At 46.3% G+C, this 22,898-nt stretch overlaps 1 protein-coding gene across 1 annotated transcript in view; it reads left to right on the forward strand.

Moving 5' to 3' along the window:
* The window catches only part of PDSS2 (decaprenyl diphosphate synthase subunit 2), a 694,554-nt gene that overhangs the window by 667,531 nt on the left and 4,125 nt on the right, over positions 1-22,898 (forward strand). The gene's annotated exons all lie outside the window — the stretch shown is intronic.

Below are 22,898 nucleotides of genomic sequence, written 5' to 3' on the forward strand. Positions count from 1 at the left end.
ACCCTCATACTTTTTGTATGTGGTGCCTAGGGGGTGCACCACAACTCTGAGGATTGCGTCTGCTGACGTTGTCTTCTCCCAAAGGAATTGCAGGAATGGCACATGAAGATCCTAGCGGTGCTACTGGCGGAGGCCCCACGTCATCATCAGTCTGGTTCAAAGTCCCAGGAGCAATCGCGAGACCGATCCAGAAGCTGTTTACGTGAGCATCAGTCACACTCGATGTTGAAGGAAAAGACATCGAAGCGCAGGGGATCAAAGTCGCAGCAGCCCCCTGACCGCCAAGTAGGCCCTGCGTTTCTGACACGCTCTTGCAATGTCCAGCTGAGGAGTCACGCAAGAGTCCACCCCATGCCTCCCTGCTTTCCCTGGAGCCGGGGCGACTCTACCCCAGATGTGGGATTACTGTGATTCCCTCCATGCCATCTTTATACCCCTGCCTCCCTCTGGTGCGTTTTCGACCCTCAAGGTGGTGAGAGGTGTCCTAACTAAATCCACGTCGGCCAGTTTGCCCATGGTGTCAGTTAGGCCCTCTGGAACCGTAGTAAGATCTGTGCCGGCTCAGGTGCACAGACCTTCGGGTTCCCACCTGCGATGCCGAAGTTCGATCAGCTGTCGCTAACAGCAAAGTCGGCGGCTCTGATCAACGCTGCGCCGATCACCCTCTCCGATGACAACGCACTGACATTGGGTGCAGCGACAGTAGTGCCGTCATTCTAAATATTCCCTTGCTGTTTGTCCTAGAGGGGATAGGCTTTTGGAGGTGAAGGAGAGGAGCGGGGTTTAATACCCCATGGACAAGACCTCCCAGTGGCCTCTAAAGCATGGGTACTCACAAACTTTCTCTCGGGGGCCAAATTTACAGTTTGGTTTGTGTCCGAGGGCCGCATCGGTGGGGGGGCGGGGTCAGTGAGGGAGGGGAGGGGCTAGAGCAACAACATAAAACTGACCATGAGGTTGATCACAGGTCCCTGCAGCGGACGCCTTCGCCCACTGAGCCGTCCCGGCATACACACATCTCTCTCGCTCTTTCTCTCTCCGTCTCCCTCCCTCTCTATAGCTCTCTCTCCCTCTCTCTAGCTCTCTCTCCCTCTCTCCCTCTCTCCCTCCCTCTCTCCTATCTTCCTCTGTCTCACTCTGACTGTCTCACTCCCTCTCTCTCACTCCCACTCTCTCTTCCTCCCTCACTCCCTCCCTCTCACTCCCTCTCACTCCCTTTCACTCCCTCTCCCTCCCTTTCACCCCCTCTCCGTCTCCCTCTCTTTCCCTCCCTCTCACTCCCTCTCCCTCCCTCTCCGTTTCCCTCCCTTTCCCTCCCTCTCCCTCCATTTCCCTCATTTTCCCTCCCTCTCCCTCCATTTCCCTCCCTTTCCCTCCATCTCACTCCCCATCAGTCTCCCTCCCTTTCCCTCCATCTCACTCCCCATCAGTCTCCCTCCGGTTCCCTTCATGTCATTCCCCATCAGTCTCCCTCCCTCACTCCCTCCCTCCCTCCTACTCCCGCCCTCCCACTCACGCCCTCCCTACCACTCCCTCCCTCCCTCCTACTCCCTCCCAATCCGTCCCTCCCACTCCCTCCCTCCCTCCCACTCCCTCCCTCCCACTCCCTCCCTCCCACTCCCTCCATCCCTCCCTCCCACTCCCTCCATCCCTCCCTCCCTCCCACTCCCTCCCTCCCCCTCCCTCCCTCTCACTCACTCTCTCCCTCCCACTCCCTCCCACTCACTCCCTCCTTCCCACTCCCTCCCACTCACTCCCTCCCTCTCACTCCCTCCCTCCCTCCCTCTAACTCCCTCCCTCTCACTCCCTCACTCCCTCCCCCTCCCTCCCTCCCTCTCACACCCACTCACTCCTTCCCACTCTCCCACTCACTCCCTTCCTCCCACTCCCTCCCTCCCTCCTACTCCCTCCCACTCACTCACTCCCTCCCTCTCCCTCCCACCCACTCACTCCCACCCTCCCTCCCACTCACACCCTCCCACTCATTCACTCCCACTCACTCCCTCTCACTCCCTCCCTCCCACTCCCTCCCTCTCCCTCCCTCCCTCCCACTCACTCCCTCCCACTCACTCCCACCCACTCCTTCCCACTCTCCCACTCCCTCCCTCCCTCCCACTCCCTCCGTCCCTCCTACTCGCTCCCACTCACTCACTCCCTCCCACTCACACCCTCCCACTCACTCCCTCCCTCCCTCCCTCACTCCCTCCCTCCCACTCCCTCCCTCCCACTCACTCCCTCCCACTCACTCCTTCCCACTCACTCCCTCCCTCCCTCTCACTCCCTCCCTCCCTCTCAATCACTCCCTCCCTCTCAATCACTCCCTCCCTCTCAATCACTCCCTCCCTCTCAATCACTCCATCCCTCTCAATCACTCCATCCCTCTCAATCACTCCATCCCTCTCAATCACTCCATCCCTCTCACTCATTCATCCCTCTCACTCCCTCCCTCCCACTCACTCCCACTCACTCCCTCCCACCCACTCACTCCCTCCCACTCACTCCCTCCCACTCACTCCTTCCCTCTCACTCACTCACTCCTTCCCTTTCACTCACTCCCTCTCATTCACTCACTCCCTCTCTCACTCCCTCCCTCTCACTCCCTCCTTCTCACTCCCTCCCACCTCTCACTCCCTCCCACTCACTTCCTCCCTCTCACTCCTTCCCTCTCACTTCCTCCCTCCTTCCCTCTCACTCACTCACTCCTTCCCTCTCACTCACTCCCTCTCATTCACTCACTCCCTCTCTCTCACTCCCTCCCTCCCTCCCACTCACTTCCTCCCTCTCACTCCTTCCCTCTCACTTCCTCCCTCCTTCCCTCTCACTCACTCACTCCTTCCCTCTCACTCACTCCCTCTCATTCACTCACTCCCTCTCTCTCACTCCCTCCCACTCACTTCCTCCCACTCACTCCCTCCCACCCACTCACTCCCTCCGACTCACTCCCTCCCTCCCACTCCCTCCCTGCCTCCCACTCCCTCCCTGCCTCCCACTCCCTCCCTCCCACTCCCTCCCTCCCACTCACTTCCTCCCTCTCACTCACTCCCTCTCACTCCCTCCCTCTCACTCCCTCACATCCTCCCTCTCACTCCCTCCCTCCCTCTCTCCCTCTCACTGCCTCCCTCTCACGCCCTCCCTCTCACTGCCTCCCTCTCACTCCCTCACTCACTCACTCCCTCCCACTCACTCCTCCCTCTCTCTCACTCCCTCCCTCCCACTCACTCCCTCCCTCTCACTCACTCACTCCCACTCACTCACTCCCTCCCACTCCCTCCTTCCCACTCCTTCCCTCTTACTCCTTCCCTCTCACTCCCTCTCACTCCTCCCTCTCGCTCCCTCCCTCTCCCTCCCTCCCTCTCACTCCCTCCCTCCCACTCCATCCCTCTCACTCCCTCCCTCACTCCCTCCCTCTCCCTCCCTCCCTCTCACTCCCTCCCTCTCACTCCCTCCCTCCCACTCCATCCCTCTCACTCCCTCCCTCACTCACTCACTCACTCACTCACTCCCTCTCACTCACTCTCCCTCCCTCCCTCTCACTCCCTCCCTCTGACTCCCTCTCACTCTCACACTCACTCCCTCTCTCTCACTCCCTCTCCGTCCCCCTCCCTTTCCGTCCCCCTCCCTTTCCCTCCCACTCCCTCTGTCACCCTCTGTCATCTCACCCTGCCTGTGTGTCAGCCGGGGCGCACACACACACTCACAGCCGCACCCGAGCACTTAACAGGTCTTTAAAAGACAATTTGCATGTTAATGTGGCCTTTGTATTTCACCTCTTCTTAGGCCCCTGATGCTTTACTCTGGCCATTGCTAGGATCGCCCGGCCCGCAGCTCCCACAGAGCAGCAGAGTCTCTCGCGCTGCTGCAGACACTTAAAAAAAAAAAGTCAAACACAGAGTCTTGGGGGTCCGCGGGCCGCCAGGAAAGGCTTGCCGGGCCGCCCCAGGCCCTCGGGCCGTACTATGAGTACCCCTGCTCTAAAGGGTAGTTGGCTGACGGACCGGGGTTAGGCTAGTGGCCTTGAGTCCTCGCCAGCTTCTGCCCTCCTTTCCCTCACCAGCCTTGTTACGGAGGTGAGCTCTTCCCTCGCTGAGGTGCTGACTAGGGCAGCTGCTGTCCTAAACTTGGAGCTCCCCTCTGTGGCGGTAACCACTGACCCCTTGATTAAAGTGCTTCACCAGGGCCAAACAGGCTACAGTGAAGCACTGTATGTCCTTTTATTAGGGACCTGGGCTAAGTCCGCTATTTGGACCCCTGTGGACCGATCCATAGCCCAAAGACACCGGCCCAACCACAGTGACCCGGTCTGTCTCTTCTGACACCCACCTCAAAGAGGTTTAGTGGTGCAGACTGCTACATCCGCCTCTGACCCCAGCGTCCTCCCTAACGTTCCTCTGGACAGGTAGCTCAGAAGGCTGGAAATTTGTGGAAGAACCATCTTCTCCTCAGCCAGCCAAGCCTTCGGTCAGTAAACACTGCATGCATTCTAGGCCGCTTTTACTATGCTGTGTGGGATTCAGTGACACACCTGCTGCCTTTGCTTCTGGAGGAGACCCTGAACGAACTTGCCTAGACACTCCAGGATGGGCGAGAGGCAGCTAAGTTTGCAATATGATGTGGTGTGGATACCATAGACTCAGTAGGCCGGGCCATGGCTCATTCTGTGGCACTTCACCATCAAGCATGGCTACGCCGCTCTGGCTTTTCGGACGCTGTCCAAGCCACCCTAGAGGACATGCCCTTTTATGGCCCCTTCCTGTTCTACACACATGCCAAGTCTGCTCTATAACACTTTAGGGATAGTCGGGGTGACACAAGACTCTTAAATATGTCTATTTCTGTAACATGTGGCTCCCTATCGTCCCACTTACTCAGGTGCGGGACGCTTATCTTTGATTCTTCTTAAAAATGGGCCCATACCAGAGTGGAGTGCTATGCGTCTGTTGAGAGGAAGCTTCAGCTCCCCTCCACGGCCTACCCATGTAGATTTTTCCCACCCTTTTTTGATTCATAGGAACCATCCCACCTTCTGGTAGCACATGGTGAAGTGTCTCTGTCTTGTGCATGAATTATTATTTCGTAAGGCCTGTCGATGAAACCTTTTATCTTCTACTTTATGGAAGGTATTTTCTTTGTGGCCTTAAGTGTGTTCAACTCCTGATAGAACTTTCTTTTTTTCTTTTCCTCTGAAGATGGGCTTCATGCCCAAGAGCTAATTACCTGTATGGTATGTTCCCTGCTCTATGCAGAGCGTCTTCTGTATGCCTTGTATGCATTACTAGGTACATTTGTGGTACTTTTAATGTTCTTTATAGGGAGATTACATTAATAACTCCTTGGGAAACTTTGTACATGGCTCATCGCTTTGTACAAGCGCCTATTTAAGGTGAATCTCTTGTTTCTTCTTGCTCCAATCTAAAGAGCATTACTTATGCTTCTCTTTCTGTGGCCTTGTTTTTTCTATACTAGCGTTTTTTTTTTCACCTGCTGTCTTTTTTCAAGATTATGATATCAGTGGCCTGATTGTGGGCTACTCAGTCAGTTAGCATTGGTTGAAAAGCTTTGTCAGCCATTTCTTTACTGAGGTGTGTAATGTCCTCCACACTTTCCATCCATTATCTTTAATTAGTACTATCTTGACAATTACTCAACTTGGTCCTCATATATATTTAAGACAGCATCGTAGTAACGGCTTCTAATATATATATATATATAGTCCTTGCCCGAAACGCGTCATGCCTATCCTAACTTGTTATGGATAATAAACCTCTGCTGTAACACTCGAAGAGCCGTGTGGTGGTCCGTGTTTTTCTGTGGTCATAACCATTTTAAGCAGAGATTGATATATATAGCTTGGATTCATCGCGCCGCCTAGTTACCATGCTGGTGAGGTATGCGGAGAGTGACAGGCTGAAGCTGCAAGCAGAGATTGATGAGCTGGAGGCAGAAATTTCAAGCCTATGCGAGGATGACAATAGCATCGAGGAGGAGTGTAAAAAATATCGTGAGACAATGGTACAACGGTTGCAAAAAGAAGAAGATATCATCAGAAAACGCAAAACTTTTAAGTTTCAGCGTGACAAAACTGATTATAGTGAAGGGAGAATCTTCACGTTTGCACGGAAGTTTGATGCCATCAAAGCCTCCAAATTAAAGAACTCACGCTCAACGCAGAACAAGGCTCACAACACCACCCAAGCGCGGTCCGCCTCGCCCGGGGGTTCAAGCCTCACAGACCTGAGCTCAACCGTTGACAGCGGATCGGAGGCTGAAGCTGCCAGATACTCGGAGCGCTTGGGGTTTACACGGCTGACCCCGGAGGAGGAATTGGAATGTGTCAGGCAGGACAGGCGCGAGACCTTGCGCCCTCGCAACCCACTACCAGAAAAAGCTCAAACCAAAAACGACGAGAGTGCAGAAAATGTAGCGCCAAACGGAAAACTGAAGAAGCGAAATTACAAACGTTGGAACACAAACAAAAAGAAGTAACCAGCACAGCACCAAGTAGCGGCCAACAAACACTGGACAATGGTCTTTCTGTCATTAACTTGACCAACACTGCTTTTTCTGACGCTGAAATCGGCATCCTGTCCAAGGGATTATCATATTGCCCTCCAAGCAGTCTCAACTATGCGGACACCAGAATAGATCTTTTTAAATTTACGCGCAAGTTGAGACTCAAGAAGCATTTTACTAACAGCAAGTCACGGGGGTCGATTAAAAGGCCAGGTTTGGAATCTACCACCCGAGGCCTGGCAGTACACGACATCCCGCTGATGCAGGACTTGGCGGACTTGCGTGCAGAGGCCTCAAATTCACAAAGCACGCAAAATGAGGGGAGTATCCATACTGGTGGCCTTAGTGACCTAAAGCCTAGGTCCACGTTCACTCCCATAACCCCCTATGATAACATCGACATATTTCAGGATGCTGCCGTCAAACAGATCAAGGCACTGTATATTAAGACGCTGAAAGCCAATGATCGCAAAAATCATGACAACAATGAGTATCGGAAATTGATCACCAAAATGAATGCAGATGGAAATATAATTGTCAGACAATCTGACAAAGGTGGCAACATTGTGCTTTGGCCAAGAACTCAATATATGGAGGAAGCTTACCTACAGCTCAATGACCCAAACTGCTACAGACATTGCAACCTCACTGCACTAAAGAAGGCACAATCAGACTTTCACTCTCTACTAATGGGATGGCGCTCCAGCGGGCTGCTCAGTATGGATGAGCTAAAGTGTTTGAAAAATGACCACCCTGTGACCCCAGTATTGTACCTAATCCCTAAGGTGCACAAGGATGCAACAAAGCCGCCAGGTAGACCCATCATATCGGCGTGCGGGGGGTTGTTGGAGAAAGCCACCATTTATATTGATACGTTCCTCCAAGAGCATGTTTTATCACTAGAGTCATACATCCAGGATTCAAGTGATTTGCTAAGGAAATTGGAGGGTTTTGAGTGGAAGGATGACTACTGGCTGATTACATTAGATGTGTCGTCGCTATATACAAGTATAGTGCATGCAGATGGGCTCAGGGCTATAGAGTTCTTCTTAGGCAGACGACCCATAGAGATGTTTGAGCACAATAGGATGCTGCTAACAATGATCAGTTTCTGTCTGCACCATAACTACTTCATGTTTCTTCATCGATATTACCAGCAAGTCAGGGGTGTTGCCATGGGGGCCTGTTTCTCTCCTAGTTACGCCTGTCTCCATATGGGCTACTGGGAGAGGCAGGTCCTCAGAGGCATCCACCATGACACCTGTACCCATCATATCATCAGATGGTACAGGTATATCGATGATATACTTTTGGTGTGGCGAGGAACACATGAAGAAGCAGTCAGCTTCATTGAAACCTTAAATTCCAACTCATTCAACTTGTCTTTCACGTCTCATATCAGTCAACAGGTGGCACACTTCCTTGACATTACATTAGAGGTCAGTGAGGGCAGACTGGAAACCAAGCTGTACAGGAAGCCCACATCGGGCAATACCATCTTGCATGCGGGAAGTCATCACCCCCCACACTTGATTAGAAGCATCCCCTATGGGGAGATGCTTAGAATCCGTAGGGTGTGCAGTACGGACTCCCACTGCAGAAGTGCACAGGCTGCGAGCAAAGAAAGATTTCTTGCTCGTGGGTACAGCGAGCAGCTTATCAATACGGCTATTAGAAAAGCTAATGCTCTGTCACGGACCCAAGCACTGACCCACAGGAAGGAGCAGAAAAACAAGGCAACGAACAAAGAGCTCCCAATCAGACTTATCTGGACCTACAATAGTCAGCACGGGGCGCTTAGAAAGATTGTCAACCAATACTGGAATCTCATCAAACTTGATCCAGTTATTGGTGAGCACATGCCTAATAAACCAGCGATTGCTTACAGGAAGGCATTCTCCTTGCAGGAAGCGCTAGTTAAGTCTAGCCCTGAAGTAATACCACCCAAAAACTGGCTAGCTGCCAGCCGAGGGTTCAGGAAGTGCTCTAGCTGCAAAGCTTGTTCTCAGGGGCTCAACAAAACTGAGTTCCGTACAGCATTTTCATTGGCACCCCGTAAGATTAACAAGCAACTTACGTGCAAATCGGAGTACGTGGTGTATGTGCTGGAGTGCCCATGTGGCCTGCAGTATATTGGCAGCACTAAATTGCAGGTCCACAAAAGGGTTCTCCAGCATATTAGAGCCATCAACACCAATGACACCGCTTACCCGGTGGCACGGCACTTTAAGGAGTTCCATGGTAACAACAGTGGTCTCCTTAAATACTATGCCATTGACTCAGTAGGCCCACTAAGGAGGGGAGGTAACCGGGAAGGGATCTTGAGGGCACTCGAGACCAGATACATCCTGGAGATGGATAGCAAGAGCCCTAATGGCCTCAATTCAACAGAGGATTTTCACACTTGTCTGTAAATCTCACATATCTGAATAGCTATCTGATAACATCTCTGCCTCTCCCCCAGTAGAATAGTGTTTGGGAACTGCCAATTTGCTTGTTCCTGTTGTCACCTGTAAGACCATATAGCAGTGTCGGCCAAAAACAAACTAAAATGACTATTCATGAATTAACACACTAGGTCATTATAAGGTAGTTTGTTGGTTGCTACTTTCCTAAGTAAACAAATGTCACCAAGAGTTTTTAATGTACACTTGAGAAAAAAAGTATGTTGCACTTATTACATTTTTCACCTTCCTTTTAGCATTCACATTAGAGATGGGTGATTGGTGTTGGAGTTTGATTTTTCTTGGTAAAAGGGTGGGGAAATGTTAATATATATTTAAAACAGAGCCCAGAATATCCAGCCGCAATGTCCATTTTGATTAATTTCTCGTTTTGATACTTTATCAGCAATTTGGGGTAGGAGTTTGTAATTTTTGATTCTTATAGATGTATATATATTAAATATACTGTATATATTTTAAAATAGGTGGTTCAACTGTCATATTGTGCACTGTATATACATGTACTGTTAGCATTTATGCTGTCAGCCTTTTTAATGAATCTATCACATTGACACCGGATAGACATTTGACGATTGCACTTTATGTAAATACATGTTTTCATATATTGCATGTTAATCATACTTCGTTTCCCCATTCTCAATGTATTAACATTAACTAATGAATTTAACTGGACTTACATAAAGGTCGGCTAGTGTAAATGTATTTATACAGTGATTTAATTGTCCAGGGCTTTCATTTATGTTTGACATGAGTTTCCCCGCCTTAAATTAAGTGCAATTGCAGAAATTCTTTTCTGTTGCAGTTTGTTAACACTCCCACTGCATTCAAACTCACCAATCAAATGTTCCCCTCTATTGTGAATGTCCCCTTTAAATTTCATGCACCTCTTTCAATGCGCCATGTGACCAAGGCCTCTGTGCAGGCCGAAACGTTATGCTGCCGTGGTGTACTATCGAATAAACTAAACTCACCTGCACTCTGGGTCTTCCTGTTCTTTCCTGTGTGGGTTCGGTGATTGCAGACTGGCGCAGTGAGAAGGACAGTGCGGATATATATATATATATATATATATATATATATATATATATATATATATATATATATATATATATATATATATTCATTCCTTGCATCCCGAAAACCCAGGAGACAGACCACAGGACCAGATGTTAGGTGTCTTCTTTTTATTTGCTCAAGTTGTGCGAGAGTGCATTACGCGTTTCGGGCTCCCAGAGCCCTTGTTCACATTCATATATATATATACTGCTCATCAATTCTACTTTCGCAAAAATCACAGCACTCCAGAGGGATAAATCAGATCCACAGATTTATTTCATTCAGGGACCACACAAACGCGTTTCGGCGTTCTGCCTTCGTCAGTGTCATTGACACTATACTATTGACATGTTAATTAAGTTTCTTAACATTTATGGACATAAACAAAGGACTCAACCCTCCAAAACAACATAGGCGCCATCTTGGAATATATATTATTTAATTGCATTGCCACCTACATGTTGTCATCTTTCACCCTACAAATAGGTTACTTTTTGTAATGAGGGTATACAATGTTATGATTTTGAAATTGTCACTTTTAGAGCCGTGGATCGGCTAATGTCCTTTGTTACTCTGCCCAAGATATTAAAAACCTTTTCAATCAGAACAGAGCCAAAAAAGATTCAAAAGATCAAAAAAGGATCAGAAAAGATACAACATAACACCCAAGGTAAAATCACACACAGTTCTGTTACCGTTGCCTTCCATAAACTTCATCAACCGGCAATCAAATGATAATCACTCTGAGAATTCATTCCCTGATCTATCAGTTCGTCGCATCCCGATCTCTTATTTCTTCTTTGCATTTAGATCAGATTCTCAATATTTATTTATTTATTTATTTATTTTATTTTTAGAGTTTTCTATAGCGCGAACTTGAACCGATTAGGTTATCAGAGCGCTTTACATAGCACCAGTTCCGTTACATGTTATCACAGCAGTTTACATAGAATCAGTTACGTTGCACATTTCAGGATCTTGAACCGATTAGGTAATCACAGCGCTTTACATAAGACAGCATTCGATGTCCAGTGCCCTCCTCCGCCGTGTAGCGGGGGACCACTTCCAGCCCTCCGAAGTCGTGCATTACAGGTAAAAACAGGATATAGGACCATTGATGGACAGAATGCAGAACAATGTCATACATTCACCCCAGTACAGAGATCTGGGCCTAAATCCATCTTTTTTTTGCTCACCATGCCATTCCATTTTGAACCCGGCACATGCAAATCAGTCTTGGCCCTGTTCCCAAAGGGAACAGCCCAACCCGAACTTCCAGGCCAAGCCCTCCCTGGGCTGGAAACAAGTATCCTAGGACCGGTTTCGGGCTTTCAGCACTCATCAGCCAGGATATTTTACATACATATCACAACATAATCGCAGCAAACAAATCAGCATATCCAATTGTTCTCCTATTTCTGTATAATATCCCCAAATGAACCGCCATCTCCTCCCCGCTATTGAAGCCCCTAGGATGTTTAGTAGACAGGTCTATAATGAATCTTGACTCTAATCTACGGAGCCGTCTCTGCCAGTACCCACCTCTGACGCTCAATGGAACAGAATCCAGGCCAAAATACTGGAGCTTGCTTCTGTCCCTGTCATGCAGTTCTGCGAAATGGCAAGCCACCGGATAGGCCGGATCTGCCTTCTCAATGGCTCTAAGATGTTCTAATACTCTCATTTTTAATTGATTGATTGTGCTACCAATGTAGCGTAAGCCACATGGACAGATCAAACAATAGACTGCATACGGGGTACTGCAGGTGATGAATTTCTTTATCTGCATTGTTCTCCCTGTGTCAGGTATATAATATGTAAGGACTCTCTTGCTTCCTGCACAGGCCTTACAGCGGCCACAGGGATAGAAGCCCTTCATTTCCCATAAGGTATTAGTTCTCGGGATTGGTCTCTCCAGATGGCTTGTCACAAGAATATCCCTTGGTGACCTAGCTCTGCTAAAGGTCACCAAGGGGTACGCTGGTAAATCATCCTAAAGCACACTATCCGTCCGGAGAATGTCCCAATTTTTCCTCAACATGGCCCTCAGATCATTTGCCCCCGAGGAAAATGGAGTTATCATTCTAAATTTCCCTTCGTTCATTCCATCCTTGCTCTCACAGTATTCTTTAGAAGGTTTTTTACACAAAAGTTCCTTTCTCGGGATTCTTCTCACCTTTATCAAAGTGCATTGCAATAGCCTCTCACCATACCCTCTCAATGCGAAGCACGCCAGGCATTCCATGGCAGCCGCCTCGAAATCCTGGTCCCTCAAGCTATTCCTCTGGAGTCTTAATAGTTCCCCGTAGGGTCTGCTCTTAACCAGCCGGGGTGGGTGACTGCTGCTGGCAAAGAGTATTGAATTGCCAGCAGTCTCTTTCCTGTATAGAGCAGTGTGTATATGGCCCTCATCTATGAAAACCCTCAGATCCAAATATTCTGCTGCCACCGGACTAATTGAACCTGAGAAGTGCAGATTATACTTGTTGTTGTTCAATATCTCTATATACTTTTCCGCCGTATTCACTGCCCCATGCCACACAATGAATAGGTCATCTATATACCTATGCCAACACACAACTTCACCCCTGTCCTGCCCCACTGTACAGCTCCTGGGCACCCGCTCCTCCCACCAGCCAACGAACAAGTTCGCATAGCTGGGGGCAAAGCAGGTACCCATCGCTGTTCCGAACCTCTGTCTGTACAATTGCTCTTCGAACAGAAAGATGTTATTCTTGAGGCAGAATTCTGTAAATTCCAGAATCATTGTATTGTGTTTTGCAAAACGCATTTGTCGTTGGTCCAGAAAATGTCGGACCGCCTCCAGGCCGTGTCCATGTTCTATACATGTATAGAGGCTGGTGATGTCCAGCACCATCAACAGGTAATCCGAGTCCCATACCATGTCCTGGATCTTATTCAGGAAGTCCTTGGTGTCTTGTACATAGGACCGTAAGGAAACCACGAAAGGAAACAAAAAGTTATTCACAAATCTGGACATGTTTTCTGTGAGACTGTTTATTGAGGAAACAATTGGACGGCCCGGAGGACATGTGCTGTTCTTATGGAGTTTGGGAAGATGGTAAAAAGTGGGAGTCATCGGATGGTTACTACGCAGAAAAATATGTTCATCTCTGCCCAACATCGATTCGTCGTACCATTTACGGATCAGGACATCATAATCCTTGATGCTTTGTTGATATACTTCATTGTTACACATAGTGTAGTACTTCTCATCCAATAGCTGTCTCATTGCTTCATTCTTATAGTATTCCCTACTAAGAAGAACCACATTCCCTCCTTTGTCCGAGGGTTTCACTACAACGGTGTTATCACCCATCAAATTCTGTAGTGCAGTCTTCTGTGGGTCTGTGATGTTCCTATTGCTCGGGTGTATGGCCTTTCTATAGCTCAGCAGATCATTATTCATCGCCTCCGTGAAAACATCCACAGCATCCCACGGTGTTTATAGGACAAAAACAGAGACTGGTTTGAAATTGCTTTCATCCCTTTCTTGTTCCACTCCTAGCAATTCTGCCCGTTGGTCCATGCCCAGAGCACCGAGGTTAGATTCTTGTTCTGTTCTTAAGTCCTCAAGGGCCTCTACAACCGGTATGTCTCTGCTACTAAGCATGTCCGTAGCTGTTGCTCTCAAGCCTTTCTTTGTTAGATCTTTCATGTGTGGACGTAACTTGAAATATTTGTGGAGTTTCAATTTTCTTGTGAATCGGAAGAGATCGATGCGTGTCTGGGTATACTCTAGATTACTGTTGGGGCAGAATGTAAGCCCTAGGCTCAAAACTTCAATTTCTGTGTCCGTCAATGTCCTTTCCGTGAGATTGACCACAGTTAGATTGGTCACCCCCACTTTTCCCGCTTCAGTTACTTCTTCTTGTTGCGGCTGGCCCAACCTGTGGCTCTTGCTCTTCCTCTGCCTCCTCTTGCCGCCCCCTGCCCTCCTGGTCCTCCTGTTATTACTTCGGGAGGTTTGTTCTTTCCCCCACGCAGCCATGACTTTCTGATTATCTTGAACTTCTCGTGAAAAGGGGTTGCCCCAGCCTTACCCCCTTGATTGCCCCTGGAGTCTTGTTGGTCATCACTGGATTCATTTTCAGTAACCTCCGATTCCGAGGTTGCTGCATCCGGGTCTGTTGTAGCTTGTGTGCCTTCACGGAGTGCTTTTCGTGGAGCATCAAACTTCTTAGCACATGTTAATACGCGGCCCTGTAGATAGTCATTCTCGTCGCGCTCATATTTCTCTTGCTTTCTAAATCTTATCTTTTGCTCATATTTGATAAGACGTGCTTTCATAAGCTCCTTGAGTTGTAATACTTTCTCTGAGTCTGGCTCCTTATCAAGCTCTTCTTCAGCCAATTTAATCTCCGCTAATGCCTTCTCCCTATCACTCCAAGCATACTTCACGAGTATCTTACGAGCTCCTTCACAGTACATGGCTGTGTGCTCTGCCCAATCCGTAAGTAATTGTGGGTCAGGGTGCTCATATGATGGCACAGTATGAACTTTCAAGCCTCTTGGTACCCTATGCTCTTCAATGTAGCTTGTTAAGCTTGTCGCCTCCCACCACTTCCGGACTTAGTCTTTCCAATCTGGACATACTGTCCTTTAGTTTGCTGCTTTGAGGTTCTGCCGATTTTGATGTAACCTCGGACAGCTTTTCTCACCGTTTCAACATATCTTTAGCCGCTGTGCGGCACTCCGTGTCTGAAAACATGTCAAGAGTCAAAGACCAGCAAGCGCTAGTCTAGCTGTGGTCTGTTGCGGTCCCCTCTATGTGGATACTGATACCCCTCCGAGACGCCCTGCCGCAATTCTGCTGTTAATCTCGTGAATACAAAAATGGGCTCACCAGAGGACGTCCTCGTCAGTAAGCTTCCCGGAATCCCCAGGTACACTCAACCGCTTGGGTCCTCAGGCTTCGGCTTCAATCGACGTCCAAAACAGCAGCGGCGGTGCGCGATGCAATTCAGAAACCGCTCGTTCTCCACGTTGCTCTCTCGCACACTCACGGGCGGGTGCTGTCAGCGGCTCGTGGAACGCCGCAAAACATACTGCTCATCAATTCTGCTTTCGCAAAAATCACAGCACTCCAGAGGGATAAATCAGATCCACAGATTTATTTCATTCAGGGAACACAAACGTGTTTCGGCGTTCTGCCTTCGTCAGTGTCATTGACACTATACAATTGACATGTTAATAAAGTTTCTTAACATTCATGGACATAAACAACCCTCCAAAACAACATAGGCGCCATCTTGGAATATATATTATTTCATTGCATTGCCTACATGTTGTCATCTTTCACCCTACAAATAGGTTACTTTTTGTAATAAGAGGGTATACAATGTCATGATTTTGAAATTATATATTCTCAGAGGTGTTAACATTATCTCTGGCAGTTTTTCCTTAGGACAAGAGTTGTTTCTCTACCAATAGCTATTGTTGTTGTCTTCGACAAATTTCTATTAAAGCATTGATCAATTCTTTCTCCATCAAAGATGGGTTCTTGGATCCTCCTTTTTTCTGTATTTTTTCAGAGCAGGTTTGGCTAAAATAATGGCTATCAACTCCAAAGAGCTATAGCTCCGTGCCATTGTTTTTTGACATTGGTTCCCCTAAGTCCCGGCAGAGCATAGGTTCAGATCCCATCATGGGAGAAAGTAGTATTTATGTTTATATTAACTGTTGTCTTCCGACAAAAATTTGTTCCGCTGACCTGGATGAAACCATTCCTGTGCTTTTCAGTGCCTTAATGACTTTCCTTGCCTGTCGTCTTTACCACAGTTCTTATGGTGTTGCGTATGCTCTTGCTCACCTAAATTCTTCAGAGCGTCCTGCCTCTTCTCTCTTGTTCTAGACCGGCTAGTTCTGGTCAGGGATTTTTAGTTGGATCAGTTTGCAGATCCTTCTCCGGCCATGGTATTACTATGGTATCTGATGCAAAGGTAAAGAATCAGCGGCTAGATGTCTCGATCAGATGAACAAGTTGCTTACCTTGGGTAATCCCTTATCTGACAGAGGCAGAATCTAGCCATAGATTCATGTCCGATCCTCCCAATCTCTCTGTTCTGCGTACTGGTTTCTTTTTGCCTAAAAGATACCTTTCTTGGGGGTTCGTACTTACTTCACAGAAAGATGTTACTTTTATTTTTGGCACACTGTTTCCGTAGGCAGTTTCTATAAATAGCTCAGCGTTTTTGGCGCGGAAAGTAGCCATGGAAGAAACTGACATCAGCGCGTTCAAAGATGGATCATATAGAATCTGTCGACATCACATTCAGTGGAGAACGTCACTACGGAGTTGCACAAATCCCTCAACCGACGCGCAGAGTTACTGCTGAAAAAATGTCTGGATCCAGTCTGGCACCTGGGGAGAATTCAAAGGTAAGGAATATGTGGCTATATTCTGTCTCTACCAGTTTTAAGGTGTTACTGAAGGTAAGTAACTTGGTGTTAAGTACATATTTTGAGGGTTCCAAATAGAAGGATCTTTCTAAATCAAACAAAACAGATGACTGATTGTTTTTTTGGGGGGCATCAAATGTTTCCACCATTTCGTGCTTAGTCCAGCCTTCTCCTGACATCAGATGCATGCCCCGGAAGCCTCTGCACATGGATCCCATTTTTAGATTCTTTATTCTGCCTTTGGGTCTGGAAGCATTGCTGAAAGCTCCACAAACATTGAAAGAAAGAAGAAAGGAAAAAAGTGATGTCAACGAAAAATTTTAGATCTAGAGGGAAAGCATCATGGCAGCAAAAGGAAGAGAGTCTCATCGAAAGAATTCACAAATTTTCACCAAAAGACACAGACAGTGTAACACGTTGAACGCAGACGAGAAAAGGCTGGAACATCCATGGGACGGAGGCCCCCTGCTCTGAGTAGGATGGAGAACACATCTTTCCGCTTCGGCCTGGAGTACCACCACAACTTTGCCCAGGCGGATCACAAACTTGAATGCCCTGCTTAACAGGTATGCCCACCAACACTGGGAGGCAATGCAGAAGTAATGAAACACCTGCCAGAGCAATACCAGAAGAGGGTGCGCTCCCTCGTGGAAGAAGGAAAGAATATCGCAGACACATGCTTAAAATAAGCATTGTAGTGATCAAAAGGGCAACCCAATAGTCCCTTGTGGGCTTTGGTATCTATGATAAGGTAAATGAAGATGCCAACATGGGAGTCATTTGGAAAAAACAATAGTAATAATACTTGGATTATTCAGTGATGTCCTAGAGTGACATCGTAACTTAATTAGTTAAACCTTATAGGGTAAAACGTTAAATGAAAATGCTGAATAAATCAAAGAAACAGGTGTATATGCATTTATAAATTATGTTGAAATTGATCAAAAAATGATTATAGGGGTTCAAAGTGAATGATAGCATATAATACTTTGACAACGGGCTTTCCACATAAACGTTACTGCCTAACGCACGTGTAACTTTACATCTCCATTCACAGAATCTTGCGATTTACTACTACACAATTTAGCACTGTAGGTACTTCACACTCCATGCTACTTACATATCTGCCAAGCAGTGACTTAGCACATACTCAGTGAGTACATTTCTTTTGCTCTTTTGGCAATACTTATCAGTTTCCAAAGAGCATAGTTATGATTATTAATTGTTCCATTCATTATTAGCCATTCAGACCATCCTAGATACTCCCTAATGAGATACTCCTATAATTGAGGAGCCCATTTGCTATCTAGCTCACCATAGTAAGTTTCAGCTCTATGGTATAGCATTGTAATTAGCATTCTAAACAACAACAGTATCTAGGGGTCAAGTGTGAAGCTCACCTGTGGACACAAACCCCAACAGAATACAAATAAGGAAAACAGAACAATATGCCATATGGTAAGAACTCAAACAATGGGCAATTGTTCCCATCAGTAACCATTCGGTACCACACTTTTTAACATCATTTGGGTTCTCCTTGCACAGGAGATAAGACAAAACACTTTGCCTACTGGTGTTTTCTTGGACTATGTGTGATGTTATATAAACGTGTTAATAAAAGAGGGTGTGGTATATTCAAGACGATATAAAGTGTTTGTGGTTACTGAATAAGCAGTGCAGAAGAGTGAATCAAACAATAAATGTGAGTGCATAAGTAAAATTGGATCAGTTGAGTAGATTATGAGTTTTAATGATATCTCTCAAGTATCCAAATATTAAAAAAATTGTGAGAATACAGATTTAACATAATATCTGTAAGCAATATTGGTCGACATGTTTCAGCATATCAAGATGGAATAGTTCCAATGCTTTCTTCAGGACCTGTTGGAAACTACTGCTTATAAAGTGAGATTAAAAACCAATCACCTGTAAATTTCAGGTTTCATGATCAACCACTTACTATTACCGTATTGTGTTGTAGAAACGACATCCACAGGAGAGACATGTAAATGAAACAAATTGACAACATTATGTCATATATAACACACAACCATACATTCAGTGTATTAACATAAACATCACTGTCCATCAAAATTGAGATATATGGTGTATAATAATTTCCACAGCCACTCACCCATTTGTAGTGGTGATGGCGCTTCACCCCACCTGGCTGCAGCTCAGGTTGTTAGGAGCACCGCTCTAAGTTTTAAAATTAGGCACAGAAAGACAGTTCATTGATATCATAGACCATTAGATATGTTGCTAAACTACAGGCGTCCAAAATAGCAACAGAGTGTTTGTCATCCACAGCTGTTACAACGCCAGTAGCACACTCATTGTTTCAGTTCATAGATGGTATGTGTGGCCGATATTTTGTTTGGGGAGAATTGGACCACATCTCCACTTAAGATTCAAAATTTGGCAGAGACCTTAAAACGGCGCTTGTTCTATCGCAAATGCAGAAGTGTCTGTAGAGACCACTTCATGCTATTTGCGATAATTTGAGATACCAATACAAACAATTCATTTTTGTCTGCTTTAGGCTAGAGAAAGCCAACACACTCAACCACCGGATCAGATCACCGGTGAATATTTCAATATACATACCTAAGCAGCGCAGAGAGCTTTGGCAGAAACCTTAAAACTGCGCTTTTTCTATCGCAAATGCAGAAGTATCTATTAAGACCATTTCATGCTATTTGCGATCAGTCTAGATGCCAGTGGAAACCATTCATTGTTGTCTGCTTTGGGCTGGAGAAGGCAAACACACTCGACCATCGGATCAGATCGCCGGTCAAAATTTCAATCTACACACTCTTAAAGCGCACTCGCCCACCATATCCGTAACCATCAGGGGGCTGGCTCGAGTATTGCGCAAAATCGGACCGCGTGTTTATAAAATAGAATCAGCCATTCTTCGGTCTACACTCTGTGACATTAATCACACCATGCTTCCTTTTGTTTTAGCCTTCCATGTTGTCACGAACCTGTCCGTCGGTGTCTCCGCACTCTCGTCTGTGCTGACTGGGGAGGCACCGAGCACTGGTCAAACTTCATTTTAAAACGCCAGTCGGAATGCTCACGAGCACGGGATAGCAGTCACGTGACCCCCGAACTTGCTGGGATTTGCAGTTGATTAAGATCCGTTTTGTCTCTTATTAACGTTTATGCTCATAATGATTAGAAACAATGTCAAAGCACCGTATTGGCATAAACTCATAGCATGAGTAGTATTTTTGGCACGATTTTAGAGTTTACTTGCAATTTGCATCGTAAGCACCAATAGTTTTTAAGTGTATGACAGTTACCGATCCTTCACTTGGAGTGACCTATCTATTATACAACATTACATCCCTGTCAAAAGCAATGTAGTCGATCATTGGAAACCGGAAGGACTACGTTATTGTATTGCAAAGTAAACAAGCCCAAATATTGCACTTTACCTCACTAGGTTTGGAGTGTTCGTTGTCAGAACTTAAAAAACGTGCATTATTTCTGTACTCCAAGGTATGCTGGAGGAAGCTTTAGGGCATACATTAAACAGCCGCATCCAAGTTAATTCAAGTCAAAGCTTAAGTTAGAGTTTAGTATGGGCAGTAAATTTAGGGGTGTAATCTAAAAATCCAACAATTTAATGGGATGATTTTAAGATTTACTGTTAGTAGCAACATAACCGCCAATAGTTCTTTCAGGTTATGGCAGTTACCAATTAATCACCTGGAGTGACCGATCTGTTATACAACATTATGTACCAAAAAGAGTTAAGGTCGTCCAAACATTGGACACTGGAGGGACTACATTATTATGTTGCAGAGTAAGCGAGCCCAAGTATTACACTATATCTCACCAGGTTTAGAATATTTTTAGTGAGAACTTGGAAAAATGCATTCATTTTATACACACGAGTTCACTGGGAAGAGCTATCCCTAAAGTTAATTTAAGTCAAACCTTCAAAAATTAGGTTATTAGGGGCAGTAGATTTCTGTGGTGTGATTTATACTGGGGGCAATGTGTTTCTATGATATGATCTACAGATCCAATTAGTGGCTAAGCTTCAACAGATCAAAATACTCCTCTAGGATTACTTAGGTATACAGATCTTAAACTCATGTGTTCAGAGGGACATCCACGGTATAGGTTCATTGAGTCCTTCTTTGTCACTGTTGAGTTTGTAAACCCACTTCTGCTCTTTTTTTAAAAGAAATTTACCAACATCCGCACTGAATTCTGGTATTGTGGGTTTTTCAAGAACGGTCCAATAAAAATCATTAGGACCATGTCCAACTTCCAAGAAATGTGCTGTCAACCTAGTCTCTTGTTTCCAACAGCGCACTGTGCTCTTATGTTCAAGTATTCTTGTTTAATCTTTCTAGTTGTCATGCCCACGTATCGTTTCTCACATGGGCAGACAATCAGATAAATCAAGTTCTCACTATTGCAGTTGGTGAAACTGCGTTGTTCCCAGGGCCTGGTAGTACCTATGTCTACAGATGTTGATTTATGTGTCTGCGGCCATACCGAGCACATACCACATGGATGGTGGCCCTGCACTGGTGGTAAATCCCACAGAGTCCCCACTTGTCTTGCTCCTTTAGTTTCTGGACGTGTATGGACCAATTTGTCTTTCAGACCCTGTCCTCTTTTAAAGGCAAAGAGGGGCAGGGGGATGTTGTCTCCACTTGAGTTTAATATCGGCCAGTGTCTTCGGATGATTTTTTGCACCTGGTTGGATCTGATATTGAAAGTGTTCACAAAGGTGATCCGATTTGATTTTTCTTTTTGTGGAGTTATTTCTAACAATGCCTCTCGGTGGTTGTTAGACACTCTCTTTTTGGACTGGCGAATGATTTTCTTAGGGTACCCCTTTTCGCATAATTGATTCTCTAGATTCTTTGCATGTAGGTTGAAAGCCTCTTTATTCGAACAATTTCTTTGGACCCTGAGGAATTGGCCAAAAGGTAGATTATTCGTCAGGGCCCTGGGATGGCAACTTTCATAGCTCATGAGGGCATTCTTGGCCATAGGTTTACGATAGAGTTCAGATTCTAAACCATTATGAGTCACAAGAATTTTAAGATCAAGGAATGCTAATTCGGTCCTACTGTAGTCAACAGTGAATCTCAGGTATGGGTTACGTGTGTTCAACCATTTGTGGAAGGCTAGCAATTCTTCTTCAGTCCCCCGCCATACCACCAGAATATCGTCTATATATCGCTTCCAAATGTGAAGCGACAATAGATGTACCATTTTTCATCTTAATGCATTGTGTACACTAGAGGTATAAGTTTAAAGAATAGAGATCAAAAAATATATTTTAGAAATGTGGGATTTCATTGTTGATCAGACATCACATAAAGTTACTGCACACACTTTATTACTAGTGTTTAAACGTTTTAAGCCACAGGGATAACTGTTTTAGAGGGTGGAGTGCGCAGGGCCAGAGGTTCTGTTATCCCCTGAATTGTTTTTTATACCTGCAGTGCTTACTTGGTATCTGCTTGCCCCTTTTTAGGTTTCGCCTGGCGTCCACTGCGCAGCAGTGTTCGCGCAGGCGAAGTCTTTTGAGCTTCAGTAGGGGGCTTTAACCCGCCTCTCTCTTCCATTGGCTAGCTCCATAAATGGAGGCTAGCCATTGGAAGAGATGGTTGTCAATCACTCTTTCCCCCGACACGACGCGATTCGTGGGCGTTTCTGGGTCTTTTTTTAAGTCCCGCCCCTTTTCTCTCCGTCATTCGGAGGTAGGCGTTTACTCATTTCCCCCGATCGTCCAGAAATCGTCCTCGGGTGAGTGCTTGTTTCAACTTCTTAACTCCTCTGTACGACTGCATTGACAATGGTCACTTAATATTTGAAGTGGTTTTGTGCGGTTTCAAATTAGGGGATGTCTTTAAAATGTATTTGAAAATTAACCCTTTTGTGGCATCCGGAGTATTCAAAACCAACACAAGCAGATTATTAGTAGGCACACACTGGTGTATAAACATAAAATACAAAAGCTCGCAGGAAAATACAGAGAGACTTCGTTAATGAAACAGATGCGATCTATAGTTACAGTCTCCGCCCATACCACTGAGAAGCACCCACATGGCGGCCGGCGACACGAAAGCCCCACCCACTTGCGGAAGTCTAGCCCTAAGGAGTATGCAAAACCCCTTACTCTAGCAACCGAGGCCGCGCGCACCTATGTAAAAACGTTCTCTCCCCCCTAAAAATGTCACACAGGACCTTGCACACCCCTGCACGCAGCGGGAAGATCCAGGCCTGGGAAATAAGCCCAGAAGAAGCTACTGAGGCGCATGAGAAGAAGACGAGTTGTGAATGGAATGCTTCTTCGTCAGTGGTCCGGGGCGCACCCCGGGATGCAGCCGACAGGGAGGACAGTGGCGGGGGTCAGCAGGTTCTGCTTTGCGGGATATTTTTTGTGGGCAAGCAAAGCTGCGACGT

This window comes from Lissotriton vulgaris, chromosome 6 (genome assembly GCF_964263255.1).
Source record: "Lissotriton vulgaris chromosome 6, aLisVul1.2, whole genome shotgun sequence".
Lineage (NCBI taxonomy): Eukaryota > Metazoa > Chordata > Amphibia > Caudata > Salamandridae > Lissotriton > Lissotriton vulgaris.